The sequence below is a fragment of the Anomaloglossus baeobatrachus genome, chromosome 7, assembly GCF_048569485.1.
Source record: "Anomaloglossus baeobatrachus isolate aAnoBae1 chromosome 7, aAnoBae1.hap1, whole genome shotgun sequence".
In the NCBI taxonomy this organism is placed as follows: Eukaryota; Metazoa; Chordata; class Amphibia; order Anura; family Aromobatidae; genus Anomaloglossus; species Anomaloglossus baeobatrachus.
In genome coordinates this window covers 258,935,865-258,947,488 of record NC_134359.1, presented here as the reverse complement: position 1 = coordinate 258,947,488, position 11,624 = coordinate 258,935,865, and positions in this window count along the sequence as shown.

Below are 11,624 nucleotides of genomic sequence, written 5' to 3'. Positions count from 1 at the left end.
GTACAGTAAATAAAAAACAAAAACTGACGATTACAGCGACACTAAACTAGCGGATTATTTTTTTATTTATTTTACTTCAAATTAATTAAATTTAATTAAAATTAATAAAAAAAAATAAAAGTTTTCCTCTGTAACTTACTATTTTTTTTTTTAAATTTTTTTATTATTTCTCAGCAGATGGCGCAGTGCTTATCACCCGGCTATACTTTGTATTGGTTGATATAGTTTGTGCTGTTCTCCTTTTGTGAGGGGGAGGAGGGAGATGCAGCAGCCGATGATACTTCTCTTTTGTCTGACCTTTTATATTTTATATTTTTTTCCCCATTTTATATTTTCATATCTCAGTGCCGATAAAATCAGATTTAACAAATATGTTTATTTTCCAAGTGGAAAAAAAAAGGATGAAGTGAGTCACAATTTATCCTCATTTCTCAATGAGAAGGAAAAGTGGTGAAATGATGGAAATCGCAGGACGTCACCGATCAGGAAAAGATGGCAAGTAATGGAAATGAGTGTTAAAACATCTCGATATATTCAGTATGGAGGCTAGAAATCCTGGCACGGAGGCGAAGTGTCAGGGTCCCAACACTGTCCGTTCTTAGTGTTGTTGTTCCAGTATTATTTTTATATATTATATATATATATATATATATATTTATACACATCTAATATTCAGTGTGTCCACCCATATCCTGTCCACCGCCATTAACTTGAGAATGGCAGCAGCTATAGGCATAGAAGTGGTGTCTAGGTATAGTAAAGTAGCCATGCACTACGCAATGAAACCACCTATAGCGCCACCTGGTGGAAAACAACGGAGTTGGCATTTTTATCTCAAAAACGGAACGAGATAGAGCAAAAAAAGTGAATTACAAAGTTGTAGGGCATCATCAATTCAATACGAATCGACACCTTGCATACAGAAATGCTGTGATATGAAACCCATGACCCCCCCCCCACAAAAACATTGAATGCTGGTCACGCATATGACGCTCATTTAACTTTGCTGCTCAAAGTGGCCCCCGTCACCTGCAATGTACATCTGGCCTCTGCACAGCATACTGTATCTTGCTGCACGTTTTGCAATATGGCAGGTGACACGTTTGCACAAGCATCTGTGATACGTCGTCGTAGGTCCTGCAATGTTGGTGGAGGGGTCGCATACACCTGCTGTTTGATGTGACCTCACAGAAAGAAGTCCAATGGGGTCAGGTCAGGTGAGCGTGGAGGCCACTCCACACAGCCACCATACCCAATGACTTGTAGGAAGGTCTCCATGAGGTATCGCTTCACATCCGCAGCCTTGTGAGTTTTACACATTCTAATCATAGCATTTCTGTATGCAAGGTGTCGATTCGTATTGAATTGATGATGCCCTACAACTTTGTAATTCACTTTTTTTCTCTATCTCGTTCCGTTTTCAAGATAAAAATGTTAACTCCGTTGTTTTCCACCAGGTGGCGCTATAGGTGGTTTCATTACATAGCGCATGGCTACTTTACTATACCTAGACACCACTTCTATGCCTATAGCTGCCGCCATTCTCAAGTTAATAGCGGTGGACAGGATATAGGTGGACACACTGTATAAAGCTGAGTGTATGTGTGTGTGTGTACGTCCGCTAAAGGAATCCGCACTATCGCCTTTGCAATCACTAAATTTTGCACAAACACCCCATTTGACTCAGGGAACGTCATAGACTATGTTTTGAGGATACATTTTAACCCTGTGCTTTAGTTATTCGCCAAAAAACGCTTACTGTTTGGATGGGTGAGATAATACAGTGGGTACGGAAAGTATTCAGACCCCTTTAAATTTTTCACTCTTTGTTTCATTGCAGCCATTTGGTAATTTTCAAAAAAGTTCATTTTTTCTCATTAATGTACACTCTGCACCCCATTGTCAGAAAATAAAACAAATGTAGAAATTGTTGCAAATTTATTAAACAAGAACTGAAATATCACATGGTCATAAGTATTCAGACCCTTTGCTCAGTTTTGAGTAGACGCACCTGTGGCGCCCCTGAGGCTTCAGTCGCCACAGGGTACTGCATCTCCCTTAAGATGTAGCACTCATCCCGTGTAAGGAGAGGTTAATTGCTGGTGTTTCTCACATTCACAACCACACACAGGTGCTTTCCCACTGGGGGAATGGCCTAGGGTAGATAGGGAGGAGGCCATCACGAGACATGGGACTTTCATGGTCACTAGGACAGGCACCTGGGGGCGGGCATCACTTGCGGAAAAGAAAGGAGCATCTTCAGACATAGTGAGTTAGCCCTGGGCACAGCTTGGGGTGAGGAGCACAGTCGGGAATTCGGTCCAGTCATATTCTCTCTACCTTCACACTTCTGGAAGCACTGCAAGACCCGTGGTTTGGAGCAGGCAACTCAGCCTGGGTTCTCTACAGCTGCCGGGGATTCCGGGGCCAGCGGCGAGTGCAGGAAACACCCGCGACCCGTTCCACATTCCATCCACGAGATTAGAGGAACCTCGACCAGAAAGGACACACATTGGGCACACCGGCAGTGACCTCCGAATTATTTGGGATCAGCTGGGGCTCAACACAGCAGAGACCAGTACCCTAAGGCTGCACTTGAACTGTGAGTAAAAAGACCTGGACCCGCTGTGCCCTCTACCATCCTCCGCCGCGTCTCCATCCGCTGCACCCTCTCCCGTCCTCCGCCGCGCCTCCATCCGCTGCGCCCTCTCCCGTCCTCCGCCGCTCCTCCATCCGCTGCGCCCTCTCCCGTCCTCCGCCGCTCCTCCATCCGCTGCGCCCTCTCCCGTCCTCCGCCGCACCTCCATCCGCGGCGCCCTCTCCCGTCCTCCGCCGCTCCTAAATCCGCTGCGCCCGCTCTCATCCTCCGCTGCTCCTCCATCCGCTGCGCCCTCTCTCATCCTCCGCCGTTCCTCCATCCGCTGCGCCCTCTCCCATCCTCCGCCGCTTCCTCTCCCATCCTCCGCCGCTTCTCCATACGCTGCATCCTCTCCCGTCCTCTGCTGCTCCTCCATCCGCAGCCGCCCTCTCCCATCCGCTGTGTCCTTTCCCATTCGCCGCTGCCCTCTCACATCCACCGCTGCTCCCCTTCCTCTGCTGCCTCATCGATCTGCCTCCATCTTTCCTGTGATTCTGCTGCTGTTCTGATCCATCCCGTCAGTATTGTTCGTGGTTCTTTTTTAACTATCTCCAATCCCACTCCCTCTCCATTACCCCCTCCCCGCCTGCTTGCTGCCAAACACTGATCAGATACGTAATTGCTTGAGGTTTTGCTTTTTTTTATTTTTATTTGGGGTGAACAAAAAAAAGACAAAACTTGAACAATTAGGTACCTGATCAGCAAGCGTCCTGCAGCCGTACTCGACTTTGGGCAGGACTTCTTTTTTCCATCCCACCTAGTCCCCCCCCCCTTTTTTTTTTTTTTTTTTTTTTAAGCACATCCATGTGTGCGTCCTGATTTTTTGTTATGCCATGGGGGGTCTAGTTTCCAAAATGGGGTCACATGTGGGGGAGCTCCACTGTTTCGGCACATCAGGGGCTCTCCAAACGCAACATGGTGCAGCTAACGATTCCAGCTAATTTTCTGTTCAAAAAGTAAAATGACGCTCCTTCCCTTCCAGGTCCCACCGTGCGCCCAAACAGTGGTTTATCGCCACATATAAGGTACCTGCGTGCTCAGAAGATATTGCCCTACTAAATTTGGGGTCCATATAATCCTGCTACCCTTGTGAAAATGGAATATTTGCGGCTAGATTAACATCTTTATTGCAAAAAGTAAATGTTCATTTTTTTTCCTTCCACATTGCTTTAGTTCCTGTGAAGCACATGAAGGGTTAACAACCTTCTTGAAGGTAGTTTCGAGTAGCCTGAGGGGTGCCGCTTTTGGAATGGTGTCACTTTTTGGTGTTTTGTGTCATGTAGACTTCTCAAAATCACTCCAAATGTGATGTGGTTCCAAAAAACAGTGGCTTTGTAAAGTTTGTTGTAAAAATGAGAAATTGCTCATAAACTTTGAACCCCTATAACTTCCTTATAAATTATTTTTTTGTCCCCCAAATTGTGCTGATGCAAAGTAGACCTGTGGGAAATGTTATTAACCCCTTCACGACCGGCCGATTTTTCGCTTTCCGTTTTTTTTTTTTCGCCATTCTTTTTCTGAGAGACGTAACTTTTTTATTTTTCAGTCAACATGGTCATGTGAGGGCTCACTTTTTGCGGAACGAGCTGTACTTTTAAATGAAACCCTCAGTTTTACCATATAGTGTACTGGAAAACGGCAAAAAAATTCCAAATGCAGAAAAATTGCAAAAAAAGTGCAATAGCACTATGGTTTTTGAGATATTTTATTCACTGTGTTCACTATATGGTAAAACTGATGTGTGGGTGTGATGCTTCAGGTCAGTGCGAGTTCGTAGACACCAAACATGTATAGGTTTACTTTTATATAAGGGGTTAAAAAAAAATCGGAAGTTTGTCCGAAAAAAAGTGGCGCACGGTTTACGCCATATTCCGTGACCCGTAGCGTTCTCATTTTTTGGGATCTATGGCTCAGTGATGGCTTATGTTTTGCGTCTCGAGCTGACGTTTTTAACGGTACCTTTTTTGCGCAGATGCTATGTTTTGATCGCCTCTTATTGCATTTTGCGCAAAAGTTGTGGCGACAAAAAAACGTTTTGGAGTTTGGAATTTTTTTGCCGCTACGCCGTATACTGATCAGATTAATTGATTTTATATTTTGATAGATCGGGCGTTTCTGAACACGGCGATACCAAACATGCGTATATTTTTTATTTTTTTAACCCTTTAATTTTCAATGAGGCGAATGGGGGGTGATTTGAACTTTTAGGTTTTTTTGTTTTTTTAAAACTTTTTTTTACTTTTTTTTTATTTTACTAGTCCCCCTAGGGGGCTATTGCGATCAGCAATCCGATCGCTCTGCACTATCTGCTGATCACAGTTACAAGGTTGTAAACAGCAGATACGCTCTCTTTCTCTTTTGCTGTGCCGCTGGCACAGCGAAAGTGAAAGCAAGTCAGGTGTAGTACAGGAGTCATCACATGACCCTGTGCTACCATGACAACTATCGGGAGTCACATGATCGCGTCACGTGACTTCCGGTATCGGGCGGTAAGTAAAATTTTACCGCAATCGCGCTTATAATGGCGCTGTCACATAGTGACAGCGCCATATAAGGGGTTAAACGGCACGAGCAGATAACGATTCTGCTCGTGCCTAGTAGGCACACATCTCAGCTGTGAAAATCAGTGTGTGCCGATCGCAGCATGATGCTGCCGGCAGACCGCGGGCAGTAAGGTTATGACCGCAGGGACGTAATTTTACGGCCCGCGGTCGTGAAGAGGTTAACTACTGGCTGTAGTACCCGGCGTTGCCCAGGATAGTAACTGGCCTGAGCCACACGGCAATAAAACATCGCATTCTACTCGGACCAAGAAAACAATCGCAGCATGCTGCGGGTGTAATGCGAGACTCTTTCTCTAACCCATTCAAGTCTATGGGGCAAGAGAAAAATCGCACTGCTCTCACAGTACACCGGTGTGCCGCGAATGCAGGGCGAGAATGGCAATAGCTGCTACGGAGGAGAGAGGGAGATAAATCCCTCCCTCCCCTCCACAGCGCCTGCCCATCCCTCCTCAGCACTGGCCCACCCCTCCTCAGAGACGGCCCACGACCTGTAGCTGAGGTCCGATCGCATGATCAGACCTCAGTCGCAGTGACACTTGCATGACACTCGGCTCCGGCTGTGCTGCCAGTGTGAACCAAGTGTCATGCGAGGATCGCAGTAGTGACCCGTGTGGCCCCAGCCTTTCTCTGTTTCTCTGTCTGTCTGTCTCTCTCTCTGTGTCTTTCCCTGTCTGCTTCTGTTTCTCCGTGTCTGTCTCTCTCTGTCTGTCTGTCTGTTTCTTGGCCTGTCAGTCTTTGTTTCTCTTTCTCTGTCTGCTTCGGTCTGTCTTTCCCGGTCTGTCTTTGTCTGTCTCTCTTTCTGTCTGTCTGTCTCTGTCTATTTATCTGTCTGTCTATCTGTGTCTGTCTCTGTATGTCTGTGTTTTTCTGTGTGTCTCTGTCAGTGGGTCTGTCTGTCTCTTAGTGTCTGTCTCTGTAGCAGTCTCTGTCTGTCTCTGTGTGTCTGTCTCTTTCCCTGTTTGTTTCTCTTTGTCTCTTTCCCTGTCTGCCTTTGTCGGTCTCTCTCTGTCTCTTTTTTTCCCTGTCTGCCTCTCTCTTTCCTTGTCTGCCTCTGTTTGTCTCTCTGCCTGTCTGCCTCTGTCCGTCTCGGTCTCTCTGCCTGTCTGCCTCTGTCTCTTTGCGTCTGCCTTTGTCTGTCTTTTTCCCCATGTGCCCGTGTGTCTGTCTGGCTTTTTTTTTCCTGTCTCTGTCTCTTTCCGTGTGTGCCTCTTTCTCTGTCTGTGCCTGTCTGTCTCTCAGTCTGTGTCGGTCTGTGCCTGCCTCCCCACTGACATCATATTACCTCACACATAAGCTTCTTATAGTATGAATGTCCTTTGTTCTTTTAGCAACCAATCACAGCTGCTATTAATAGCTTTAGCTCGCAGCTCCATTCACTTTAATAGAGGTTTTTTGGAGAGTAACTGTAAAGCGCAGGGTTAAATTTTCCTGTCAAAACATAGTCTATGACATTCCCTGGGTCACATGGTGCGTCTATGCAAAATTTTGCGATTGTAAATGCGACGGTGCGGATTCCTTTAGCGGACATACACACATACATACACGCAGCTTTATATATTAGATTTTGTGTCGTATGTCTCGCTGGTTTAAGAGCATAAAAATTCAAACTTTGAAACTTGCATAATTTTCAAAACTTTCGCCAAATTTCCGATTTTCAAATGAGCGGGGTTTACAGAGAACCTATTGTTAAAAATTTGAATCCCAGCCCTGAGTTCTCCACACCCTTTTGAGATAGTACAGCGCCATGAATGTTCTTGGGAAAGATGCAAAACGTTTTTCAAACCTGGATTTGGGGATCCTCTGCTATTCTTCCTTGCAGATCTTCTCCAGTTCCGTCAAGTTGGATGGTGAACGTTGGTGGACGCCATTTTCAGGTGTCTCCAGAGATGCACAATTGGGTTTAGGTCAGGGCTCTGGCTGGGCCAGTCAAGAATGGTCACAGTTCTGATGCCACTCCTTTGTTATTTTAGCTGTGTGCTTAGAGTCATTGTTTTGTTGGAAGGCGAATCTTCAACCAAGTGTGAGTTCCAGAGCACTCTAGAAGAGGTTTTCTTCCAGGATATCTCTGGACTTGGTCGTATTAATCTTTCCTTCAGCTGCAACCAGTCGTCCTGTCCCTGCAGCTGAAAAACACCCCCCAAACAAGATGGTGCCACCACCATGTTTCACTGTAGGGATTGTATTGGGCAGGTGATGAGCAGTGCCTGGTTTTCTCCACACATACCGCTTAGAATTATCACCAAAAAGTTCCATCTTCGTCTCCTCAAACCAGAGAATCTTATTTCTCATAGTCTGGGAGTCCTTCATGTGTTTTTTTTGCAAACTATGTGGGCTTTCATATGCATTGCACTGAGGAGAGGCTTCTATTGGGCCACTCTGCCATAAAGGCCCGACTGGTGGAGGGCTGCAGTGATAGTTGATTTTATGGAACTTTCTCCCATCTTCCCTACTGCATCTCTGGAGCTCAGGCACAGTGATCTTGGGGTTCTTCTTTACCTCTCACCAAGGCTCTTCTCCCAAGTTTGCTCATTTTGGCTAAATGGCCAGGTCTAGGAAGCGTTCTGGTGGGCCCAAACTTCTTCCATTTAAGGATTATGGAGGCCACTGTGCTCTTAGGAATCTTGAGTACTACAGAAATTCCTTTGTAACCTTGGCCAGATCTGTGCCTTCCCACAATTCTATCTCTGAGCTTCTTGGGCAGTTTCTGTGACCTCATGATTCTCATTTGGTCTCACATGCACTGTCTTATATACACAGGTGTGCGCCTTTCCAAATCAAGTCCTATCAGTTTAATTAAACACAGCTGGACTCCAATGAAGGAGCAGAACCATCTCAAGAAGGCTCACAAGGAAATGGACAGCACGTGACTTAGGCTACATTCACACGACCATTCAGGGCGTGTCTGTGACCAATCACAGCCACCAGTGGGCGGGTCTGTAATGTACAGTACAATAAAAAAAAAAAGTATGCAGTCCCTCCCCCCCTCCCCCTCCCCCTCTTGATAACAGCCAAGATAAAGCCTCACAGCTGCTGGCTGATACTCAGGCTGGGGTGACCTACGTCATTGGGAGCCCCCCCAGCCTAAAAATAGCAGCCAGCCGGAATTGCCGCATCCATTAGAAGGGCTGACGTCAGGAGTGCAGCAGACTTCATCACGCAGGTAATGAACTTTACTAACCTCCTGACGGCAACTCTCATCATCCCCACGGCTGCTCGCCCTCTGCAGAGCGAGCAGCTGCTGACACGCTGCAGTGCGGGCAGCCGCGGGTCTGGCGGGGGAGCGGGACAGACTGCAGGGGCACACGACGGAAGTGCTTCCGTGCGGCTTCTGGGGATTTTGCGGACCCATTGACTTGTATTGAGTCACGGTCCGTTATTACGGAACAGAATAGGACATGTTCCATAATAACGGAACGGACATACGGCATCCGATCTGTATTTTTTGTAGGATCAGATGCACACGGAAAGTGCTTATGTGTGCCATCCGATCCTACACAAGACATTGAAAAGATGGTCCTGTCCGTAGGTCCACAAAAAAATAGGAACTGAACATGACAGACGGAACGGTCGATTTCTCATCTGAATTACCAGCAGGGGGCAGTAGTGGTCTGTCCAAGGTAGTGCTCAATCAGCAAGTCTAAAGTGGGCTTTACACGCAACGACATCGCTAATGAGAGGTCGTTGGGGTCACGGAATTTGTGACGCACATCCGGCCTCGTTAGCGACGTTATTGCGTGTGACATGTACGAGCGACCGCTAATGCAAAATATTCACCAAATCATTGATTGTTGACACATTGTCCATTTCCCAAAAGTCGTTGCTGATTTTGGACGCAGGTTGTTCGTCGTTCCTGAGGCAGCACACATCGCTACGTGTGACACTCCAGGAATGACGAACAACAGCGTACCTGCGTCCTCCGGCAACGAGGTGGGCGTGACTTTCCTGCGGCTGCTCTCTGCCCCTCCGCTTCTATTGGACGCCTGCTATGTGACGTTGCACGAACCTCCCCCTTAAAAAAAAGAGGCTGTTCGTTGGCCACAGCGACATCGCTAGGCAGGTAAGTCCGTGTGATGGATACTAGCGATTTTGTGCGCCACGGGCAGCGATTTGCCCATGACACACAAACGACAGGGGCGGGTGCTTTCACGAGCGAAATCGCTAGTGATGTCGCTGCATGTAAAGCAGCCTTAAGGCTACATGTCTTTCAGGCAATGCAATGCTTCTCTGGGAATTTAAAAATGCAAATATCCTCTTCAAGGGGAAGAATAGGAACTCTAGCGCCACTTATAGGATATAGCAATCCTAAAAGTCACTACACTCGCCATGTAACGTAGATTAAGAAGGCAAACCAGAACCTCCATTTGAAGACGTGTTTTGTGGCGTTTGACAGGAGGGTATAAACTTTGCATTGATAAGGGACAGAGGCCTCACACCCAGCCAAATCAGTTCTCCTTTGCACTGAGGAGAAGCAACGACTCCGAAACACGGGTTTGAAAATGAAAGTTCTGATTTGACGACAAATCCCAACTCATTTGGCAAGGCCCTTTAACCTCTTCACAACTTATGACGTGAATGTACACCATGTTGTGTGGCTGCCTTTGTTGCCGGCTCGCACGTCGAGCATGCAACTTTTCCCACACATTATTTAATAAATGATTATGTGCCTTTAACAGCTACGACATGATTGCGGGGCGCCGATGAGTCCTGACAGCCGGAGATTTGCCGATGACGCGTCTCTGTCATTATCATTCCCCTGTGAACACCAGTCAGATGCCGGCGTTCATAGATCGCTTGTGCTATACATGGCAGAATGTATAGTGTCCTTCAAAAGTATGGCCATGTGGACAGAAAAACAAATTATGGATCTTAGGAGATGAAAAAAAACAAACTGCAAAAAAAGGGGGCAGGGAAAATTGCCCAGTCATGAAAAGGTTAAAAGCGCATCTGTGAGCAGTTATGTAATCTGAGAGCAGCATGATGTAGGGATGGAGACACTGATTCCAGGGATGTAATACTTACTGGAATGCTTGCTGTAGTTTTGCTAAAAATCACAGTTTTATCAGCAGATTAACAGAGGACTAGTAAACCTGCTGCCAGGTAGTTACAGTGCTGGCCTCAAAAGTATTGGCACCCCTGAAATTCTGTCAGATAATACTCAGTTTCTTCCTGAAAATGATTGCAATCACACATTCTTTGGTATTATCTTCATTTAATTTGTCTTCAATGAAGAAAAAAAAAAGAAAAAAAAAATTGTCAAAAAGCCAAATTGGATATAATTCCACACCAAACATAAAAAGGGGGTGGACAAAAGTATTGGCACTGTTTGAAAAATCATGTGATGCTTCTCTAATTTGTGTAATTAACAGCACCTGTAACTTACCTGTGGCACCTAACAGGTGTTGGCAATAACTAAATCACACTTGCAGCCAGTTGACATGGATTAAAGTTGACTCAACCTCTGCCCTGTGTCCTTGTGTGCACCACATTGAGCATGGAGAAAAGAAAGAAGACCAAAGAACTGTCTGAGGACTTGAGAATCCAAATTGTGAGGAAGCATGAGCAATCTCAAGGCTACAAGTCCATCTCCAAAGACCTGAAAGTTCCTGTGTCTACGGTGCGCAGTGTCATCAAGAAGTTTAAAGCCCATGGCACTGTGGCTAACCTCCCTAGATGTGGAAGGAAAAGAAAAATTGCCGAGAGATTTCAACGCAAGATTGTGCGGATGGTGGATAAAAAACCTCCACTAACATCCAAACAAGCTCAAGCTGACTTGCAGTCCGAGGATACAACAGTGTCAACCCGTACTATCCGTCGGCATCTGAATGAAAAGGGACTGTATGGTAGGATACCCAGGAAGACCCAACTTCTTACCCCGAGACATAAAAAAGCCAGGCTGGAGTTTGCCAAAACGTACCTGAGAAAGCCTAAAACATTTTGGAAGAATGTTCTCTGGTCAGATGAGACAAAAGTAGAGTTTTTTGGGAAAAGCCATCAACAGAGTTTACAGGGAAAAAAAAAAAAAAAGAAGAGGCATTCAAAGAAAAGAACACGGTCCCTACAGTCAAACATGACGGAGGTTCCCTGATGTTTTGGGGTTGCTTTGCTGCCTCTGGCACTGGACTGCTTGACCGTGTGCATGGCATTATTTTTTTATTTCAATAAATTTTTATTAAGATTTTACATAATACAGGGTATACACCGCAACAAACATGCGGACAGTTGAAAAATTTGTCCTATAATAGCAGGACAATAAAATTTAAAGCAAAAACAGATAAGAGCTGAAAATTCTGCATAGTAGGGTTAGGGCATACAATTTGCAACATAGGAAGCAAGGGTAGGGATGATAGCTAATAAGATAACAGGTCCTCCGATCAGGACGGACAGGAAGGACGAGAATTTGGACACCACCCAGGGGGACCAAC